At 39.9% G+C, this 24,651-nt stretch overlaps 1 protein-coding gene across 2 annotated transcripts in view; it reads left to right on the top strand.

Annotated features, from left to right (window-relative positions):
• aldh1a2 (aldehyde dehydrogenase 1 family, member A2) overlaps positions 1-24,651 on the top strand; it is a 203,590-nt gene that overhangs the window by 93,119 nt on the left and 85,820 nt on the right. The gene's annotated exons all lie outside the window — the stretch shown is intronic.

Raw genomic sequence — 24,651 nt, 5'->3', positions numbered from 1 at the left:
TCCATCAATGAACTAATAAATTTAAGTTGGGCTGTTTCATAATAATTTTGAAAATGTGGTAAACATAGTCCCCCTAACTCATATTTGCAAGTTAATTTATTCAAAGCTACTTTCTAAAATTTACCCCTCCATAAAAACTCCCTAACCATTTTATTCAAATCTCGAAAAAAAATTTATCAAATAAATACAGAATAGATTGAAACAAATATTGTATACGTGGAAAAATATTCATCTTAATTGAATTTATCCTTTGCATTAAATTAATAGGTAAATCTTTCCATTTAATCAAATCAGTTTTATTTTTTTTTCATTAATGGAGCATAATTTAATTTATATAAAGATTGATAATTAACATTCAAAATTATACCCAGATATTTAATTCGATCAGTCCACTTCAAATTAATAATATTCTTATAAACTGAATAATCTCCTTCACTTACCGGTAATATTTCACTTTTTTCCCAATTAACTTTATATCCAGAAAGACATCCATATTGTATTAAACATTCCTTCAAATGCAAAAGTGACTGAGCTGGGTTTATTAAATACACCAATACATCATCCGCAAATAAATTAATTTTATACTCCTCATCTAAAACTTTCATACCTTGTATCTGTGTATTTTGTCTTATCAACTGTGCAAAGGGTTCAATCACTAACGCAAACAAAGCTGGTGATAAAGGATATCCTTGACGAATTGATCGAGTTAACTTAAAAGATTCCGAAATCAAACCATTCATCAATACTCTAGCTACCAGTTTACTATATAGAGCCCTAATCCATCCAATAAAACAAGGATCAAACCTTAAACAAAAAATTCCTTTCAACTCTATCAAATGCTTTTCCTGCATCTAAGGATATCACCATTGGGTGATCTAAAGATTGTCAAAATATATTAATCAAACTAATCATGTGCAAAATGTTATCTGAAGCATATCTATTCTTTATAAAACCTGTTTGATCAATATGAATCACCTTTGGTAAAATTTTAGCCAATCTATTCGCTAATATTTTAGCTATTATTTTATAATTTATATTTAACCACGAAATTGGTCTATATGAAGATACTTTCAAACGATCTCTATCTTTTTTTAGGAATTACTGTAATTAAAGCACTAGAACAAGGCTCAGGTAATTCATAATGTTCTCCAACTTGACATAATAGATCCCCAAACACTATAGATAAATCATCATAAAATATTTTATAAAATTCAACCGAAAATCCATCATCACCAGGCGATTTACCATTCGGCATTTCCAACATAGACATTTTAATTTCCGAATCAGTAAATGGTTCTTCTAACTCCTGTGTATCTCCATCCTCTAATATCAGTAAATTTAACTGTGATAAAAAAAGATCAATCAATCCAGTTTCTTGTTTTTCTTCAGATGTATATAACTTTTTATAAAATGAATAAAATTCATAATTAATCTCATGAGGTTTATGTAATAAGAGAATTCTGTCTAACAGCATTAATAATCCTTGATATCTGTTCTTTCTTTAATTGCCACGCCAATACCTTATGTGCTTTCTCTCCCCATTCGTAATACTGTTGTTTAGTCCTATTAATCACACATTCGAATTGATAAGATTGCAAAGTATTATATTTCAATTTCAGCCTAGATAATTCTATTTTCTGATCTTCTGTAACATCTTTCTGAAATTCCTTTTCTAACTCATCAATCTGTTTCTCTAATTCAAGACTTTGATTTAATCAATTCTTTTTTATTTTAGAAGTATATCTAATTATTTGTCCTCTCAAATGGGCTTTCATAGCATCCCATAATACAAACTTACTTTGAACAGAATTAGAATTTTCTTTCAAAAAAAGAATTTGTTTTTTAAAAAAATCAATAAATTCCATAGTTTTTTAACAACATTATATTAAATCTCCAACGATAAGCTATTTGAGTTTTCTCAAAAGTTTCATATCTAAAATATAACAGACAATTATCTGAAATCACCCTACTTTTATATTCCGCTTGCTGTGTTTTCCCTTGTAAATGTGCCAATACTAAAAAAAGTCAATCCTTGAAAACGATTCATATCTAGATGAATAAAAGGAAAAATCTTTCTCTGTTGGATTTAGATGTCTCCAAATATCTACTAAATTAAGATCTTTCATCAATGCTTGGACCTGAATTGCCATCTTAGATTTTTTAACTTTCTTCGGAGATTTATCTAATAAAGGTTCCAAAACACAATTGAAATCACCACCAACTAAAATATTATCATTAGCCTGACCCAAACATAAAAATGCATCTGAAATAAATATTTCATCATCTGCATTTGGGGCATAAATATTAAGTAAAGTCTAAAATTCACTAAAAATCTTACAATTCAATTTAAGAATACATCCTGCCTTTTCCTCCATTGATTGTAATTCAAAGGATAAGATTTTATGTATCAAAATTGCTACACTTTTGGTTCTAGAATTAAATGAAGAAGAATATACATGGCTAACCCAGTCTCTTTTTAATTTCACGCTTTCCTTCACATTCAAATGTGTTTCTTGTAAAAAGGCATATCAATTTTCATTTTCTTAATATACACCAAGTCTCGCTTACACTTAATTGGACTATTTAATCCTCAAACATTAAAAGTAGCAAACTTCAACTTTCACATATCAACTATTATAACTAAATACCAATAATAACGAAAAATAAATCACAAATTAAAATGAAAATAAAATAAAAAAATAATTAAAAAAAAGAAAATCTCCCTCCCAAAATAAACTACCAACAGTTAGTAATCCCCTAAACAAATATTGAGTGTGGGTCACCCACCAGTGGCTGATGACTAGTAAAGAACTTAGTGCAAATCCCTCCCTCCCCAGCCAAACAGTCAATAACATCAAAATATCATAATAACAAAAAAAAAGAAAATTCTTCTTTTCATCCAGAAGATTTCAATCTCGAAGATCCCATTTCAGAAGGAGGTAAACTCTTTCCATTCCCGTTTTTCTCATTTCTGCCATTTCTTCCGTTTCCACAACAACCAGAACCTTGTTCTGCCACTATGTCAGAGAGCAGAGCTGAGTTTTACCAATTCACAGTGTATGCAATTGAATGCTATTATTCAAGCTGTTATAAAACCTGGAATGGATTTGTTGACATCTCAAATGAATGAAATGATTCAAATGAATGCTGGTATAAGTTCAGAATTAAATATGGTTACGACACGTGTGGATGCATATTGTGAAGATTTTTTAAAAATTCAGACTGCATTTTTGGCCTGTAAACAACAAGTGACTTCTAACACAGAAAAAGTGTTGAAGGTGGAAAATCAAACATATAACTAGGAGAAAGTGAGAAGGAGCTAGAAAGAAAAATAGATTACTTGGAGAATCAATGCAGAAGGAATAATGTAAAAATTGTTGGTTTGCCAGAAGATATAGAAGGACAAGATCCTCTTCATTTCTTTAAAGACTAGATACCACAAATATTAGGGCAAGAATTTTTCTCTGGGAGATTGGTACTGGAAAGAGCCCATAGAGCTTTAAGAAGAACACCCTCAGCTAGTCAACCACCGAGACCGGTAATAATTCGATGTTTGAGTTATTTGGACAGAGAAGCAATACTTCGACACAGTACAAAATGCGAGACAATGACAAACCCCATTATTGATTCAGAATAGCAGGCTTTTTTTTATCCTGATTTGAGACAAGCGGTCATTCAACATTGACGTCGATTCGATCCAGTTAAAGAAGTTTTGTGGCATAAAGGTTATAAGTCTACTTTTTGTTACCCTGCAGTGTTGAAGGTGTTTTATGGAGACTATCAATTTCGGTTTTTTGAAACTGATCGTGAACCAATGAATTTTGTTGAATCATTGCCAGATATAAGAGGACAAAGACGTAGTCCAGCATTATCTCCTAAAGAAAAAGCTCTCACCATTTTATATTACAGGCACCAGCTGTGCCCTATTTTATATCTAGTAACCAGCTCTCCGTTATTTTATATAGAGGGACCAGCTCTCTATTTTATGTCCAGGAACCAGATCTCCTCTATTTTATATCCATGGATTAGTTCTCACCTATTTCATACCCAGGGACCAGATTTCAGCTATCTTACATTCAGGAACCAGCTCTCCACTATTTTATATCCAGGTACCAGCTCTCCCCTATTATATATCCAAGACCAACTCTCCTCTCTTTTATATCCAGGAAGCATCTCTCTTCTACTTTATCTCCAGGGACCAGCTCTCCCCTATATTAAAATTCATGGAATAGCTCTCCGCTAATTTATATCCAGGGTCCAGCTCTGTGCTATTTTATATCCATGGACAAACTTTCCCATATTTGATATCCTGGGTCCAGCTATATGGTATTCTATATCCAGGGAGAAGCTCTACCCTATTTTATATCCAGGTACCAGCTCTCAACAATTTTATATCAAGAGAGAAGCTCTGCGCTATATCATTTCAAAGGAACAGCTCTCCACTAATTTATATCGAGGGACCAGCTCTCCCCTATTTCATATGCAGGGACCAGTTCTCATTATTTTACAATCTGGACCAGATCTCGCTATTTATATCCATGGAGTAGCTTTCCCCTATTTGATATCCAGCGACCAGATGTCCTCTATTTCAACCAGGGCCCAGCTCTCCGCTATTTTAAATTCAGGCACTAGCTCTCCTCTATTTTATATACACATTATCAGCTCTCCGCTCTTTTACGTAGCAGGAGAAGATCTCCCCTATCTGATATACAAAGACCAACTCTCTGCTATTTTATATCCATGTACCAGATCTCCCCTATTTTACATCCAGGGACCAGCTATCGGTTATTGAATATCCAGGGACCAACTCTCCACTATTTTGTATCCAGGAACCAGATCTACTCTGTTTTATATCCAAGGATCAGCTTTCCCCTATTTTATATCCAATGACCAGCTCTCAACTATTTTCTATGCAGCGACCAACTCTCCACTATCTTTTATCCAGCAACGAGCTCTCCACTATTTTATATCCAGGGACCAGCTCTCTTCTATTTTTTTTATCCAGGGACCAGTTGTCCCCTATTTTATATTCAGGGACCGGATCCCCGCTATTTTATATCCAGGGACCAGCTCTCCACTGTTTTATATCCATGGACTAGCTCTCCACAATTTTATCACCTGAGATAGTTATCCACTATTTTATATCCAGGTTATCCACTATTTTATATCCAGGTACCAGCTGTCCCCTATTTTATATTCAGGGACCAGTTCTCCTCTATTTTATATCCTGGGTCAAGCTCTCCCCTATTTTATATGCAGACACCAGTTCTCTGCAATTTCAGATGCAGGGACCACCTAACCATAACCGATATTCAGGTACCACCTCACCACTATTTTATATACAGACACCAGCACTCCCATATTTTATATCCAGGGATAGCTCTCCACTTTATTTACATTCAGGGATAGCTCTCAGGGACAAGCACTTCATTATTTTATATCCAGGTTCCAGCTTTCTGCTATTTTATATCGAGGGAACAGATCTCTGCTATTTTATATCCAGGAACCAGCTCTGCATTATTTTATATCCAGGCATCAATTCTCCTCTATTTTCTATACAGGGACCAGCTCTCCCTATTTTATATCCATCGACCAGCTCCTCCCTATTTTATATCCAGGGACCAGCTCTCCGCTATTTTATATCCAGGGACCAGCATCTCCCTATTTCATATCTAGGGACCAGGTCTCCGCTATTTTATATCCAAGGACCAGCTCTCCGCTATTTTATATATAGGGACCAGTATCTCCCTATTTTATAGCTAGGGACCAGCTCTCCGCTATTTTATATCCAGGGACCAGCTCTCCCCTAATTTATATCCAGGGTCCAGCTCTCCGTTATTTTATATCTAGGGGCCAGCTCTTACCTAAATGATATCCAGGAACAAGATCTCGATATTTTATAATCTGGGCCAGAATTCGCTATTTATATCCAGGCACCAGCTCTCCAAATTATATATGCATGGACCAGCTCTCCGCTATTTTATTCAAGGGACAACCTCTCCGCTATTTTATATCCAAGGTCCAACTCAACACTATTTTATTTCCAGGGACCAACTCTCTCTTATTTCATATGCAGCGACCAGCTCTCGATATTTTATAATCTCGACCATATCTCGCTATTTATGTCCAGCCATTAGCTCTCCCCTATTTTAAATCCGGGGACCAGCTCTCACCGATTTCATATCCAGCGACCAGATCTGCGCTTTTTTTATGTCCAGGTATCAGCTCTCCAATAATTTATATTCCAGGACCAGCTCTCCCCTATTTTATATCCAGGAACCAGCTCTCCGCTATTTAATATCAGGGAACAGCTCTACCCTATTTTATATCCAGGCACCAGCTCTTGCTATTTTATACTCAGGGACCAGCACTCCCCTATTTAATATCCAGGAACTAACTCTCGCTATTTTAGTTCCAGGGGCTAGCTCTCGCTAATTTATATCCAGGGACCACAACTCTCCTATTTTATATTCTGGACCAGATCTTCCCTATTTTATGTCCAGCAGCCATTCTCTAATGTTTCATATCCTGGGACCAGATCTCCACTAATTTATATCTAGGGACCAGATACCAATAATTTTATATCCAGGGACCAGCTCTCATTATTTTATATTCTGGACCAGATCTCGCTAATTTTATATCCAGGGTCTAGATATAGTTATTTTATATACAGACTCAAAGTCTCTACTGTTTTATATCCAGGGTCCAGATATAGTTATTTTATATACAGACTCAAAGTCTCTACTGTTTTATATCCAGGGTCCAGATATAGTTATTTTATATACAGACTCAAAGTCTCTACTGTTTTATATCCAGGGACCAGTTCTCGCCAATTTTATATCCAGGGATCTGGTCTCCGCTATTTTTTATACAGGTATAAACTCTCTGCTATTTAATATCCAAGGTCCCACTCTCCACTATTTTATATGCATGGACTAGCTCTCCACTATTTTATTTTTCAGGGTCCAGCGCTCCCCTATTCTATGTGCAGGGAACAGCTCTAGATAATTTATAATCTGGACCATATCTCGCTCTTTTGTCCAGGAACCAGCCCTCCCCTTTTTAAAATCCAGGGACAAGCTCTCGCTATTTTATAATACGGGCACCAGCTCAACCCTATTTAATATACAGGGATCAGCTCCTCCCTATTTTATATCCAGGGATCAGCTCTCCGCTATATTCAATCCAGGAACCAGCTCTCCGCTATTTTATATCCATAGACCCGCTCTGCGTTATTTAATATCCAGGGACCAGATCTACTCTGTTTTATATCCAAGGACCAGCTTCCCCCTATATTATATCCAATGATCAGCTCTCAACTATTTTCTATCCAGCGACCAACTCTCTGCTATCTTTAATCCAGGGACAAGCTCTCACATATTTTATATCCATCGACTAGCTCTCCACTATTTTATCTCCTAGGAACTGCTCTCCACTATTTCGTAGCCTTGGCCAAGCTCTCCATTGTTATCTATCCAGGTACCAGCTGTCCCCTATTTTATATTCAGGGACCAGTTCTCCGCTATTTTCTATCCAAGAACCAGCTCTCGCTATTTTATATCCAGGGACGAGCTCCTCCCTATTTTACATGCAAGGATCAGCTCTCCGCTATTTTATATCAAGGGACCAGCTTTCCGCTATTTTATATCCAGGGATCAGCTCTGTGTTACTTTATATCCAGGCACCAACGCTCCCCTATTTTCTATACAGGAACCAGCTCTCGCTATTTCATATCCATGGACCAGCTCCTCCCTATTTTATATCCAGGGACCTGATCTCCGCTATTTTATATCGAGGGACCAGCTCTCCCCTAATTTATATCCAGCGTCTAGCTCTTCGTTATTTTATATCTTGGGACCAGCTCTCCCCTAATTGCTATCCAAAGACCTACTCTCTGCTATTTTATATCCATGGACCAGATCTCCCCTATTTTATATTCATGGACCAGATCTCCCCTATTTTATATCCATGGACCAGCTTGCCCCTATTTTCTATTCAGTGAAGAGCTCTCCGCTATTATATATCCTGGGACCAACCTTACCCAAAATAACCAGGGATAAGCTCTCCCCTACTTTATATCCAAAGAGTAGTTCTACGCAATTTTATATCCAGTGAACAGCTGTCCAATATTTCATATCCAGCTACCACTTCACCCCCAATTTACATCCAGGGACCAGATCTCATTTATTTTAAATTTAGCGACTATTTCTCCGCTATTTTATATCCATGGACCAGATCTCTCCTATTTTAAATCCAGGCACCAGATCTCCCCTATTTTATAACCAGTGACCAGCTCTCTATAATTGCATATCCAGGGACCAGATCTGCGCTATTTTATAGCCCGGAACCAGCTCTCCAATATTTTACATGCATGGACTAGCTGTCCACTATTTTATCACCTGGGAACTGCTCTCCACTATCTCGTAGCCTTGGTCTAGCTCTCCACTATTTGATATCCAGGTACCAGCTGTCCCCTATTTTATATTCAGGGACCAGTTCTCCGCTATTTTATATCCTGGGACAAGCTCTCCCCTATTTTATATACAGACACCAGTTCTCCGCAATTTTATATGCAGGGACCACCTAACCATAACCGATATTCAGGTACCACCTCACCACTATTTTATATACAGACACCAGCACTCCCATATTTTATATCCAGGGATAGCTCTCCACTTTATTTACATTCAGGGATAGCTCTCAGGGACAAGCACTCCATTATTTTATATCCAGGTTCCAGCATTCCGCTATTTTATATGGAGGGAACAGATCTCCGTTATTTTATATACAGGAACCAGCTCTCCGCTATTTTATATTCTTGGACCAGCTCTGCGTTATTTCATATCCAGGCACCAACTCTCCCCTATTTTCTATCCAGGGACCAGCTCCCGCTATTTTATATCCAGGGACCAGCTCTCCCCTAATTGATATCCAGGAACCAGATCACGATATTTTATAATCTGGGCCAGAATTCGCTATTTATATCCAGGCACCAGCTCTCCAAATTATATATCCATGGACCAGCTCTCCGCTATTTTATATCAAGGGACAACCTCTCCGCTATTTTATATCCAAGGTCCAACTCAACACTATTTTATTTCCAGGGACCAACGCTCTCCTATTTCATATGCAGCGACCAGCTCTCGATATTTTATAATCTCGACCTTATCTCGCTATTTATATCTAGCCACTAGCTTTCCCCTATTTTATATCCGAGGACCAGCTCTCACCGATTTCATATCCAGGGACCAGATCTGCGCTATTTTATATCCAGGTACCAGCTCTCCAATATTTTATATTCCAGGACCAGCTCCCCGTAATTTTATATCCAGGAACCAGCTCTCCGCTATTTAATATCAGGGAACAGCTCTACCCTATTTTATATCCAGGCATCAGCTCTTGCTATTTTATACTCAGGGACCAGCACTCCCCTATTTAATATCCAGGAACTAACTCTCGCTATTTTAGTTCCAAGGGCTAGCTCTCGTTAATTTATATCCAGGGACCACAACTCTCCTATTTTATATTCTGGACCAGATCTCCCCTATTTTATGTCCAGCAGCCAGTTCTCTAATGCTTCATATCCTGGGACCAGATCTCCACTAATTTATATCTAGGGACCAGATACCAATAATTGTATATCCATGGACCAGATATAGTTATTTTATATACAGTCTCAAAGTCTCTACTATTTTATATCCAGGGAGCAGTTCTCATTATTTTATATTCTGGACCAGATCTCGCTAATTTTATATCCAGGGTCCAGATATAGTTATTTTATATACAGACTCAAAGTCTCTACTGTTATATATACAGGGACCAGTTCTCGCCAATTTTATATCCAGGGATCTGGTCTCCGCTATTTTGTATACAGGTATAAGCTCTCTGCTATTTTATATCCAAGGTCCCACTCTCCACTATTTTATATTCATGGACCAGCTCTCCACTATTTTATTTTTCAGGGACCAGCGCTCCCCTATTCTGTGTGCAGGGAACAGCTCTATATAATTTATAATCTGGACCATATCTCGCTCTTTTGTCCAGGAACCAGCCCTCTCCTTTTTAAAATCCAGGGACAAGCTCTCGCTATTTTATATTACGGGCACCAGCTCAACCCTATTTTATATCCAGGGATCAACTCTCCTCTATGTTCTATCCAGGAACCAACTCTCCGCTATTTTGTATCCAGGAACCAGATTTACTCTGTTTTATATCCAAGGACCAGTTTCCCCCTATATTATATCCAATGATCAGCTCTCAACTATTTTCTATCCAGCGACCAACTCTCCGCTATCTTTAATCCAGCAACCAGCTCTCCACTATTTTATATCCAGGGACCAGTTTTCTTCAATTTTTTTTTATCCAGGGACTAGTTGTACCCTATTTTATATTCAGGGACCAGTTTCCCGCTATTTTATATCCAGAGACCAGCTCTCACATATTTTATATCCAGGGACCAGCTCTCCACTGTTTTATATCCATCGACTAGCTCTCCACTATTTTATCTCCTAGGAACTGCTCTCCACTATTTCGTAGCCTTGGCCAAGCTCTCCACTGTTATCTATCCAGGTACCAGCTCTCCCCTATTTTATATTCAGGGACCAGGTCTCCGCTATTTTCTATCCAAGTACCAGCTCTCGCTATTTTATATCCAGGGATGAGCTCCTCCCTATTTTACATGCAGGAATTCGCTCTCCGCTATTTTGTATCAAGGGACCAGCTTTCCTCTATTTTATATCCAGGGATCAGCTCTGCGTTACTTTATATCCAGGCACCAACGCTCCCCTACATTCTATACAGGAACCAGCTCTCGCTATTTCGTATCCATGGACCAGCTCCTCCCTATTTTATATCCAGGGTCCAGATCTCCGCTATTTTACATCCAGGGACCAACTCTCCCCTAATTTATATCCAGCGTCTAGCTCTTCGTTATTTTATATCTTGGGACCAGCTCTCCCCTAATTGCTATCCAAAGACATACTCTCTGCTATTTTATATCCATGGACCAGATCTCCCCTATTTTATATCCATGGACCAGATCTCCCCTATTTTCTATTCAGTGAAGAGCTCTCCGCTATTATATATCCAGGGACCAACCCTACCCTATATAACCAGGAACAATCCCCTACTTTACATCCAGAGAGTAGTTCTACGCAATTTTATATCCAGTGAACAGCTGGATACACCCCCAATTTACATCCAGGGACCAGATCTCATTTATTTTAAATTTAGCGACCATTTCTCCGCTACTTTATATCCAGGGACCAGATCTCTCCTATTTTATAACCAGCGACCAGCTCTCACTAATTGCATATTCAGGGACCAGATCTGCGCAATTTTATAGCCCGGAACCAGCTCTCCAATATTTTACATGCATGGACTAGCTCTACATTCTTTTATTTCTCAGGGTCCAGCCCTCCCGTATACTATTTGCAGGGAACAGCTCTAGATAATTACAATCAGGACCAGATCTCAGTATTTTGTCCAGGCACCTGCTCTCCCATTTTAAAAATCCAGGGACAAACTCTCGCCATTTTATATTACGGGCACCAGCTGACCCTATTTGATATCCAGGGACCAGCTCTCCGTTATTTTATATAGAAGCACAAGCTCTCTATTTTTTATCTAGGAACCTGATCTCTATTTTATATCCAGGGATTAGATCTCACCTATTTTATATCCAGGGACCAGAATTCCGCTATTTTATATCCATGTACCAGCTCTCCCCTATTATATATGAAAGACCAACTCTCTTCTCTTTTATATCCAGGAACCATCTCTCCTCTACTTTATATCCAGGGACCAGCTCTCCCCTAATTTAATTCCATGGACTAGCTCTCCGCTATTTTATATCCATGGTCCAACTCTGTGCTATTTTATATCCATGGACAGGCTACTCTGTTTTATATCCAAGGACCAGTTTCCCCCTATTTTATATCCAATGATCAGCTCTCAACTATTTTCTATCCAGCGACCAACTCTCCGCTATCTTTAATCCAGCTATGAGCTCTCCACTATTTTATATCCAGGGACCAGTTCGCTGCTATTTTTTAAATCCAGGGACCTGTTGTCCCCTATTTTATATTCAGGGACCAGTTTCCCGCTATTTTATATCCAGAGACCAGCTCTCACATATTTTATATCCAGGGACCAGCTCTCTACTATTTTATCTCGCGGGAACTGCACTGCACTATTTCGTAGCCTTGGTCTTGCTCTCCACTATTAAATATCCAGGTACCAGCTGTCCCCTATTTTATATTCAGGGACCAGTTCTGCGCTATTTTATATCCAGGAACCAGCTCTCCCCTATTTCCTATCCAGGAACCAGCTCTCCGCTATTTTATCCAGGGACCAGCATTCGCTATTTTATATCCATGGAGCAGCTCCCCCCTATTTTATATCCAGGGACCAGTTCTCCGCTATTTTATATCCTGAGACAAGCTCTCCCCTATTTTATGTACAGACACCAGGTCTCCGCTATTTCATATCCAGGGACCACCTAACCATAATTGATATCCAGGTACCACGTCTCCACTATTTTATTTACAGACACCAGCACTCCCATATTTTATATCCAGGGATAGCTCTCCGCTTTATTTTTATTCAGGGATAGCTCTCAGGAACAAGCACTCCATTATTTTATATCCAGGTTCCAGCTTTCCGCTATTTTATATCGAGGGAACAGATGTCCGCTATTTTATATCCAGGGAACAGCTCTGCGTTATTTTATCCAGGCACCAACTCTCCCCTATTTTCTATCCAGGGACCAGCTCTCGCTATTTTATATCCATGGACCAGCTCCTCCCTATTTTATATCCAGGGACCACCTCTCCGCTATTTTATATGCAGAGACCAGCTTTCCGCTATTTTATATCGAGGAAACTGATCTCCGTTATTTTATATCCAGGAAACAGCTTTCCGCTATTTTATATTCAGGGACCAGCTCTCGCTATTTTATATCCAGGCACCAGCTCTCCCCTAATTTATATCCAGGAACCAGATCTCGATATTTTATAATCTGGGCCAGAATTCGCTATTTATATCCAGGCACCAGGTCTCCCCTATTTTATATCCGAGAACCAGCTCTCATTGATTTCAAATCCAGGGACCAGATCTGCGCTATTTTATATCCAGGTACCAGCTCCCCGTAATGATATATCCAGGAACCAGCTGTCCGCTATTTAATATCCAGGGAACAGCTCTACCCTATTTTATATCCAGGGACCAACTTTCTGCTATTTTATACTCAGGGACGAGCACTCCCCTATTTAATATCCAGGGACTAACTCTCGCTATTTTAGTTCCAGGGGCTAGCTCTCGCTAATTTATGTCCAAGGACCACCACTCCCCTATTTTATATCCAGCAGCCAGTTCTGCAATGTTGCATATCCTAGGACCAGATCTCCACTAATTTATCTCTAGGGACCAGCTACCAGTAATTTTATATCCATGGACCTGCACTCATTATTTTATATTCTGGACAAGATCTCGCAAATGTTATATCCAGGATCCAGATATAGTTATTTTATATAAAGACACAAAGTCTGCACTATTTTATATTCAGGGACCAGTTCTCGCCAATTTTATACCCAGGGACTGGTCTCCGCTATTTTATATACAGGTATAAGCTCTCAGCTAATTTATATCCAAGGTCCCACTTTCCACTAATTTATATTCATGGACTAGCTCTCCACTATTTTATTTTTCAAGGTTCAGCGCTCTCCTATTCTATGTGCAGGGAACAGCTCTATATAATTTATAATGTGTACTAGATCTCGCACTTTTGTCCAAGAACCAGCTCTCCCCTTTTTATAATCAAGGGACAGGATCTCGCTATTTTATATTACGGGCACCAGCTCAACCCTATTTTAAATCCAGGGGCCAGCTCTCCGTAATTTTATATAGAGGGACCAGCTCTCTATTTTATATCAAAGGAACCAGATCTCCTCTATTTTATATCCAGGGATTAGCTCTCACCTCTTTCGTATCCAGGGACCAGATTTCCGCTATTTTATATTCAGGAACCAGCTCTCCGCTATTTTATATCCAGGTACCAGCTCTCCCCTATTATCCAAGACAAACTCTCCTCTATTTTATATCCAGGAACCATCTCTCCTCTACTTTATATCCAGCGACCAGCTCTCTAATAATAAATATCCAGGGATGAGCTCTCCTATATTTTATATTCAGGGTCAATCACTCCTTTATCCTTTATCCTGCGTCCAGTTGTCTTCCAAGGAACAGCTCTCCCCTGTTTTATGTTCAGTGTGCATCTCTGCACTACCTTATATCCAGCGACCAGCTCTCCACAATTTGATATCCATGAAAGAGCTCTCCACTAATTTATATCAAAGGGCCAACTCTCCCCTATTTTGTATCAAGGGACCAGCTCTCCCCGATTTTATACCCGGGGACCAACTCTCCAGATTACAAATCCATGCACCAGCTCTCCCTTGTATTATATCCAGGAATCAGCTCTCGCTATTTTATACCAAGGGAACTGCTCTCCACTATTATATATCAAGAGACCAGGCTCTCGACGATATTTTATCCAGGGACCAGCTCTCGCTATTTTATATCCAGGGACCAGCTTTCCGCTATTTTATATCGAGGGAACAGATCTCCCCTAATTTATATACAAAGACCAACTCTCTGCTATTTTATATCCATGGACCAGTTCTCCCCTATTTTATAACCAGCGACCAGGTTTCACCAATTTCATATCCAGGGACAAGATCTGCGCTATTTTATAGCCAGCTACCAGCTCTCCAATATTTTATATTCATGGACTAGCTCTCCACTCTTTTATTTTTCAGGGTCCAGCCCTCCCCCATTCTATTTGCAGGGAACAGCTCTAGATAATTTATAATCAGGACTAGATCTCGCTATTTTGTCCAGGCACCTGCTCTGCCATTTTTAAAATCCAGGGACAAGCTCTCGCCATTTTATATTACAGGCACCAGCTGTACCCTATTTTATATCTAGGGACCAGCTCTCCACTATTTTATATCCAGGTACCAGCTCTCCCCTATTATATATGAAAGACCAACTCTCCTCTCTTTTATATCCAGGAACCATCTCTCCTCTACTTTATATCCAGGGACCAGCTCTCCCCTATTTTAATTCCATGGACTAGCTCTCCGCTATTTTATATCCATGGTCCAACTCTGTGCTATTTTATATCCATGGACAGGCTTTCCCATATTTGATATCCTGGGTCCAGTTATACGTTATTTTATATCCAGAGAGAAGCTCTCCCATATTTTATATCCAGGTACCAGCTCTCAACAATTTTATATCGAGTGAGATGCTCTGCGCTATGTCAAATCGAAGGAACAGCTCTCCGCTAATTTATATCGAGGGATCAGCTCTCCCCTATTTCATATGCAGGGACCAATTCTCACTATTTTACAATCTGGACCAGATCTTGCTATTTATATCCATGGAGTAGCTCTCCCCTATTTGATATGCAGCGACCAGCTGTCTTCTATTTTAACCAGGTCCCAGGTCTCCGCTATTTTAAATTCAGGCACTAGCTCTCCCCTATTTTAAATACACATTATCAGCTCTCCGCTCTTTTATATACAGGGACCAGCTCTACCCTATTTGATATACAAAGACCAACTATCTGCTATTTTATATCCATGGACCAGACCTCCCCTATTTTAAATCCAGTGACCAGCTCTCGACTATTTTATATCCATAGACGCGCTCTGCGTTATTTAATATCCAGGGACCAACTCTCCGCTATTTTGTATCCAGGAACCAGATCTACTCTGTTTTATATCCAAGGACCAGTTTTCCCCTATTTTATATCCAATGATCAGCTCTCAACTATTTTCTATCCAGCGACCAACTCTCCGCTATCTTTTATCCAACAACGAGCTCTCCACTATTTTATATCCAGGGACCAGTTGTCCACTATTTTATGTTCAGGGACCAGTTCACCGCTATTTTATATCCAGAGACAAGCTCTCACATATTTTAGATCCAGGGACCAGCTCCCCACTGTTTTATATCCATGGACTAACTCTCCACTATTTTATCTCCTGGGAACTGCTCTCCACTATCTTGTAGCCTTGGTTAAGCTCTCCACTATTTTATATCCAGGTACCTGCTGTCCCCTATTTAATATTCATGGACCAGTTCTCCGCTATTTTACATCCTGGGACAAGCTCTCCCCTATTTTATATACAGACACCAGATCTCCGCTATTTTATATCCAGGAACCAGCTCTCCTCTATTTTCAATCCAGGCACTAATTTATATCCATGGACCAGCTCTCCTCTATATTATAACCAGGGACAAGCTTCGCGTTATTTTAAATTCAGGCACTAGCTCTCCCTAATTTGATATCCAAACACCAATTCTCCGCTATTTTATATCCATGGACCAGCTCCTCCCTATTTTATAACCAGGGTTCAGTTCTCCGCTATTTTATATCCAGGGAGCAGATCTCCGCTATTTTATATACAGGAACCAGATCTCCTTTACTTCATATCCAGCGACCAGCTCTCCACAATTTGATATCCAGGAAACAGCTCTCCCCTATTTTATACCCGGGGACCAGCTCTCCAGATTACATATCCATGCACCAGCTCTCCGTTGTATTAAATCCAGGAATCAACTCTCGCTATTGTATTCAAAGAGAACTGCTCTCCACTATTTTATATCCAGAGACCAGCTCTCGACGATATTTTATCCTGGACCCAGATCTCGCTATTTTATATCCAGGAACCAGCTCTCCCCTATTTGATATCCAGCGACCAGCTGTCCTCTATTTAAACCAGGGCCCAGCTCTCCGCCATTTTAAATTCAGGCACTAGCTCTCCCATATTTTATATACACCTTATCAGCTCTCCGCACTTTTATATGGAGGGACCAGCTCTCCCCTATTTGATATCCAAAGACCAATTCTCCGCACTTTTATATCCATGGACCAGATCTCCCCTATTTTAAATCCAGGGACCATCTCTCCGCTACGTTATACCCAGGGACCAGCTCGCCCCTATTTTAATTCCATGCACCAGCTCTGCGCTCTATTATATCCAGGGACCAACTCTCCGCTATTTTGTATCCAGGATCCAGATCTACTCTGTTTTATATCCAAGGACCAGCCTTCCCTATTTTATATCCAATGACCAGCTCTCAACTATTTTATATCCAACGACCAACTCTCCGCTATTTTTGATCCAGCAACGAGCTCTCCACTATTTTATATCCAGGGACCAGCTCTCTGCTTTTTTTTTAATCCAGGGACCAGTTGTCCCCTATTTTATATTCAGGGAGCAGGTATCCGGTATTTTATATCCAGGGACCAGCTCTCCCCTATTATATATCAAAGACCAACTCTCCTCTCTTTTATATCCAGGGACCAGCTCTCCCCTATTATATATCAAAGACCAACTATCCTCTCTTTTATATCCAGGGACCAGCTCTCCCCTATATTAATTCCATGGACTAGCTCTCCGCTATTTTATATCCAGGGTCCAGCTCTGTGCTATTTTATATCCATGGACAGGCTCTCGTATATTTGATATCCAGGGTCCAACTATACGGTATTTTATATCCAGAGAGATGCTCTCAGCGATTTTATATCGAGTGAGAAGCTCTGCGCTATATCATATCGAAGGAACAGCTCGCCGCTAATTTATATCGAGGGACCAGCTCTCCCCTATTTCATATGCAGGGACCAGTTCTCACTATTTTACAAACTGGACCAGATCTCGCTAATTATATCCATGGAGTAGCTCTCCGCTATTTGATATCCAGCGACCCGCTGTCCTCTATTTAAACCAGGGGCCAGCTCTCCGCTATTTTAAATTCAGGCACTAGCTCTCCCCTATTTTATATACACATTATCAGCTCTCCGCTCTTTTATGTAGAGGGACCAGCTCTCACCTATTTGATATACAAAGACCAACTCTCTGCTATTTTATATTCATGGACCAGATCTCCCCTATTTTAAATCAAGGGACCAGCTCTCGGCTATTTAATATCCAGGGACCAACTCTCCGCTATTTTTTATCCAGGAACCAGATCTACTCTGTTATATACCAAGGACCAGCCTCCCCCTATTTTATATCCAATGATCAGCTCTCAACTATTTTCTGTCCAGCGACCACACTCCGCTATCTTTTATCCAGCAACAAGCTCTCCACTATTTTTTATCCAGGGTGCAGCTCTCCTTTATTACATATATATAACTACCAGCTCTCCCCTATTTTATGTCCAGCAGCTAGCTTTCAAATGTTTCATATCCAGGGAGCAGATCTCCACTAATGTATATCCATGGACCAGCTGCCCGTAGTTTTATATCCAGGCACCAACTCTACCTATTTTATATTCTGGACCAGATCTCGCTAATTTTATATCCAGGTTCCAGATCTCGCTATTTTATATCCAGACACAAAGTCTCCACTATTTTATATCCAGGGACAAGTTTTCCCCTATTTAATATCCAAGATCCCGGTCTCCGCTATTTTATATCCAAGGACCACTCTCCACTATTTCATATCCATGGACTAACTGGCCCCTATATTATTTTCAGGGACCAGCGCTCCCCTATTTTATGTGCAGGGAACAGCTCTCGATAGTTTATAATCTGGACCAGATCTCGCTATTTTGTCCAGGCACCAGCTCTCCACTATTTCATATCTAGGTACGTGCTCTCCCCTATTTTATACCCTGGGCCAGATCTCCAAAATGTTACATCCAATGACCAGCTCACAGCATTTTATATCCAAGGACCAGCTCTCCCCTATTTTATATCCAGGGACCAACTCTCGCTATTTTATTTCCAGAGACTAGCTCTCGCTAATTTATATTCAGGGACCATCACTCTCCTATTTTATATTCTGGGACCAGATTTCCGATATTTCATGTCCAGCAGCCAACTCTCCAATGATGCCTATCTAGGGACCAGATCTCCACTAATTTATATCTAGGGACCAGATACCAGTAATTTTATAACCAGGGACCAGATAGAGTTATTTTATATCCAGACTCAAAGACTCCACTATTTTATATCCAGGGACCAGTTCTCGTCAATTTTATATCCAGGGATCTGGTCTCCGCTATTTTATATACAGGTATAAGCTCTCTGCTATTTTATATCCAAGGTCCCACTCTCCACTATTTTATATTCATGGACTAGCTCTCAACTATTTTATTTTTCAGGGTCCAGCGTTCGCCTTTTCTATGTGCAGGGAACAGCTCTAGATAATTTATAATCAGGACCAGATCTCGCTATTTTGTCTAGGCACCAGCTCTCCCCTTTTCAAAAGTCCAGAGACAAGCTCTCGATAATTTATATTACGAGCACCAGCTCAACCCTATTTTATATCCAGGGACCAGCTCTCCGTTATTTTATATAGAGGGACCAGCTCTCTATTTCATATCAAGGAACTAGATCTCTATTTTACATCCAGGGATTAACTCTCACCTATTTCATATCCAGAGACCAGATTTCCGCGATTTTATACTCAGGAACCATCTGTACGCTATTTTATATCCAGGTACCAGCTCTCCTCTACTTTATATCCAGGTACCAGTTCTCCCCTATTTTAAATCCAGGCCCCAGCTCGTCACTATTTTATATCCAGGTACCTGCTCTCCTCTATTTAATATCCAGGTACCGGCTCTACAATATTTTATATCCAAGAACCAACTCACCGCAATTTTATATAGAGGGACCAGCACTCCACTATTTCATATCCAAGGACCAGGTCTCAGCTATTTTATATCCAGCAAACAGTTTTCCCATAATTAAATGAAGGGACCAACTCTCCGTTATTTTATATCCAGGGACAAGTTGTCCCCTATTTTATATCCAAGGACCAGATATCGCTATTTTGTTTCCATGTACCAGCTCTCCCTTATTTTCTATCCAGTGACGATATCTCCGCTATTTTATATCCAGGGACCAGCTCTCCGCTACTTTATATCAAGGGACCAGCTCTACGCTATTTTATATCCAGGGACAAGCTTTCCCCTATTTTCTATTCAGTGAAGAGTTTTCCGCTATTTTATATCCTGGGACCAACTCTACCCTATAGTATAAACAGGTACCAGCTCTCCCCTACTTTATATCCAGAGAGCAGCTCTGCGCAATTTTATATCAAGCGACCAGCTCTCAGTTATTTCATATCAAGGGAGCAGCACTCGACTATTTTATATCCGAGGACCAGCACTCCACTATTTTATAAACAGCCACCAGTTCACCCCCAATTTATATTTAGGGACCAGCTCTCATTTATTTTAAATTCAGGAACCATTTATCCGCTACTTTATATCCAGGGAACAGCTCTCCCCTATTTTAAATCAAGGCAGCAGATCTCCCCTATTTTATATCAAAGGACCAGTTCTCCACTATTTTATATCCAGGGTCAAGCTGTCCCCTATTTTATAACCAGCGACCAGCTCTCACCAATTTCCTATCCAGGAACCAGGTCTGCGCTCTTTTATAGGCAGGTACCAGCTCGCCAATATTTTATATACAAAGACCTGCTCCGCAATTTTATATCCAGGAACCAGCTCTCCATTATTTAATATCCAGGGACCATCTCTCCCCTATTGTATATCCAGGAAACAGCTCTCACCTATTTTGTATGCAGTGGCCAGATCTCCGCTATTTTATACCAATGGACCAGATTTCGCTATTTTATATTCAGGGACCAGCTCATCCCTATTTTATATTCACAGACCAGCTCTCCACTATTTATAAACAGGAACCATCTTTCCGCTATGTTATATCGAGGGATAAGATCTCCCATATTTTATATCCAAGGACGAGCTCTCCCCTATGTCATATGGAGGGACCAGCTCTCGCTATTTTATATTCTGGACCAGATCTCGCTATTTATATACAGGATCACGCACTCAGCTATGTTATATCCAGGGGCCAGCTCTCCACTAATTTATATCCAGGGTGCTCATCTCCTTTATTACTTATATAGTTACCAGCTCTCCCATATTTTAGGGAGATAATTCATATCCAGGGACAAGCAATCCCCACTTTTAAAATCTGGACCAGATCTCGCAATTTATAACCAGGTACCAAATCTCCCCTAATTTATATCCAGGGACCAGATCTTGCTATTTAATATCAATGAAGTGGATCTCACCTATTTTATATCTAGGGACCAACCCTCTGCTATTTTATATCCAGGGACCTGCTCTCCCCTATTTTATATTTTGGGACCAAATCTCTGCAATTTTATATCCAGGGTCCAGCTCTCAATATTTTATATCCAGGTACCAGATCTCCCATATTTTACTTCTAGGGACCAGATCTCCCCCCTATTTTATATCCAGGGACCAGCTGTCTGCTATTTTATATCCAGCGACCAGCTCTCTGATGTTTTATAGCTAGGACCAGCTTGACACAATTATATATCCATGGAGTAGCTCTCCCCTATCTTATAACAATGGACCAACTCTACACTATTTAAAAGCCACAGAACAGCTCTCACAATTTTATGTCCAGGGACAAGCTTTCACAATTTTATATCCAGGAAATAGCACTCTGCTATTTTATATTTTGGGACCATCTCTATGCTATTTTATATCCAGGAACCAGATCTCCCTTATTTTATATCCAGTGACAGTCTCTCCGCTATTTGAACCAGGGACGAGTTCTCTGCTTATTTATATCCAGGGACCATTTCTCCGCTCTTTTATAACGAGGGACCAGCTCTCCCTATATTATACCCAGGGACCAGCTCTCCATTAATTTATATCCAGCAACCAGCGCCCCGTCTTTTTATATCCAGGCACCAGATCTAAATATTTTATACCAATGGACCGAACCTTGCCTATTTTATATCCATGGACCAGCTCTCCCCTATTTTATATCCAGGTTCCAGCTCTCAATATTTTCTATCCAGGTACCAGCTCTCCACTATTTTACACCCATGAACCAGATCTCACATTTTTTATATGCAGGTAACATCTCTTTCCTATTTTAAATGCATGGACAACATCTTGCTATTTTTTATCAATGAACCGGAACTCCCCTATTCTATATCCAGGGACCAAGCCTCCATTATTTTATATCCAGGGACCAGCTCTCAATATATTATATCCAGGGATCAGATTTCCGCTTTTATATATCCAGGGAACATCTCTCCCATATTTTATATACAGGGACCTGCTCTCACTAGTTTATATCTAGGGACCGGCTTTCTCTTATTTGTTATCCAGCGACCAGCTCTCTGCTGTTTTAGCCAGGACCAGCTCTCTAATAGTTTATATCCTGGGACCAGATCTACCCTAATTCATATCCAGGGACAAGCAATCCCCTCTTTTATAATCTGGACCAGATCTCGCAATTTATAACCAGGGACCAAATCTCCCCTAATTTATATCCAGGGACCAGCTCTCGCTAGTTTATATCCAGGCCCAGTTCTCTGCTATTTTATATTCAGGACTCAGATCTTGCTATTTTATTTCAATGAACCAGATCTCTCATATTTTAAATCCAGGGACCAACCCTCCACTATTTTACATCCACGGACTAGATCTCACCTATATAATATCCAGGGACAAGCTGTCATCTATTTTATATCCAGGAACCAGATCTCACCTATAATAAATGCAGGTACCAGCTCTCCAATATCTTATAACCAGGGACCAGCTCTCTGCTCTTTTTATCCAAGGTCCATGTCTCCACTATTTTATATCCACGATCCAGCTCTCCACTATTTTTAAAGCAGTGACCAGCACACCACTACTTTATATCCAAGGACCTCCTCTCCTCTCTTTTACTTTCAGGGACCAGCTCTTTGATATTTTATATCCAGGCACCAGATCTTGCTATTTTATTACAATGAACCAGATCTCCCATATTTTATATCCAGGGAACAACCTTCCACTCTTTTAAATTCACAGACTAGATCTCCCCTATATAATATCCTGGAATCAGCTGTCATCTATTTTGTATCGAGGAACCAGATCTCACCTATATTAAATGCAGGGACCAGCCCTCCCATATCTTATAAACAGGGACCAAATCTCCACTCTTTTTTTATCCAAGAACCAGCTCTCTGCTATTTTATATCCACAGAACAGATGTTCCATATTTTATATCCAGGGTCCAGCTCTCCGCTATTTTTAAACCAGTGACCCGCACTCCCCTACTATTTTATATCCTGAGAGCAGCTCTCCTCTAATTTATACCCAGGGACCAGCTCTCTACTATTATGTCTCCAGCGACCAGTTCTCCACTCTTTTATATCGAGGGACCTCCTCTGCTATTTTTTTCCAGGGACTAGCTCTCTGCTATTTTATATCCAGGGACCCGCTCTCCCTATTTTATATCTCATGACCAGCTCTCTTCTGTTTTATAGCCAGGACCACCTCTCTGCTATTTTATATCCAAGGACCAGATCTCCCTTATTTTATATCCAGTGACAGTCTCTCCGCTATTTGAACCAGGGACAGGCTCTCTGCTAATTTATATACAGGGACCAGTTCTCCACTCTTTTATATCGAGGGACCAGCTCTCCCTATATTATACCCAGGAATCAGCTCTCCATTGTTTTATATCCAGCAACCAGCTCCCCACCTTTTTATATCCAGGCACCAGATCTAAATATATTAGACCAATGGACTGAACCTTGCCTATTTTATATCCAGGGTCCAGCTCTCCTCTATTTTATATCCAGGTTCCAGCTCTCAATATTTTATATCCAGGTACCAGCTCTCCACTATTTTACATCCAGGAACCAGACCTCGCTTTTTTTATATCCAGGGAACATCTCTTCCCTATTTTAAATGCAAGGACCACATCTTGCTATTTTTTTAATCAATGAACTGGAACTCCCCTATTTTATATCCAGGGACCAACACTCCACTATTTTATATCCAGGGACCAGCTCTCAATATATTATATCCAGGGATCAGACCTCCGCTTTTATATATCCAGGGAATATCTCTCCCCTATTTTTTATCCAGGGACCTGCTCTCACTATTTTATATCTAGAGACCGGCTTTCTGATATTTTTTATCCAGCGTCCAGCTCTCTGCTGTTTTAGCCAGGACCAGCTCTCTGATATTTTATATCCAGTGACAGTCTCCCCACTATTAAATATCCAGGGACCAGTTCTCTGCTCTTTTATATTGAGGGACCACCTGTCTGCTATTTTTTTTTATCCAGGTACCAGATCTCCCCTATTTTACATCTATGGACCAGATCTCCACTATTTTATATCCAGCCACCAGCTCTCTGATGTTTTATAGCCAGGACCAGCTTGCTGCAATCATATATCCATGGAGTAGATCTCCCCTATGTTATATCCATGGACCAACTCATGCACTATTTAAAAGCCACGGAACAGCTCTCACTATATTATTTCAAGAGACAAGCTTTCACAATTTTATATCCAGGACACAGCACTCTGCTATTTTATATTTTGAGACCATCTCTTTGCTATGTTATATCCAGGGATCAGATCTACCTTATTTTATATCCAGTGACAGTCTCTCCACTATTTGAACCAGGGACGAGCTCTCTGCTAATTTATATCCAGAGACCAGTTCTCCGCTCTTTTATATCGAGGGACCAGCTCTCCCTATATTATACCCAGGGACCAGCTCTCCATTATTTTATATCCAGCAACCAGCTCTCCTTCTTATAATATCCAGGCACCA

The sequence above is a fragment of the Narcine bancroftii genome, chromosome 14 (assembly GCF_036971445.1).
Source record: "Narcine bancroftii isolate sNarBan1 chromosome 14, sNarBan1.hap1, whole genome shotgun sequence".
Lineage (NCBI taxonomy): Eukaryota > Metazoa > Chordata > Chondrichthyes > Torpediniformes > Narcinidae > Narcine > Narcine bancroftii.
Note: the sequence above shows the minus strand (reverse complement) of the source record. Positions and strands in the feature narration are given on the sequence as shown.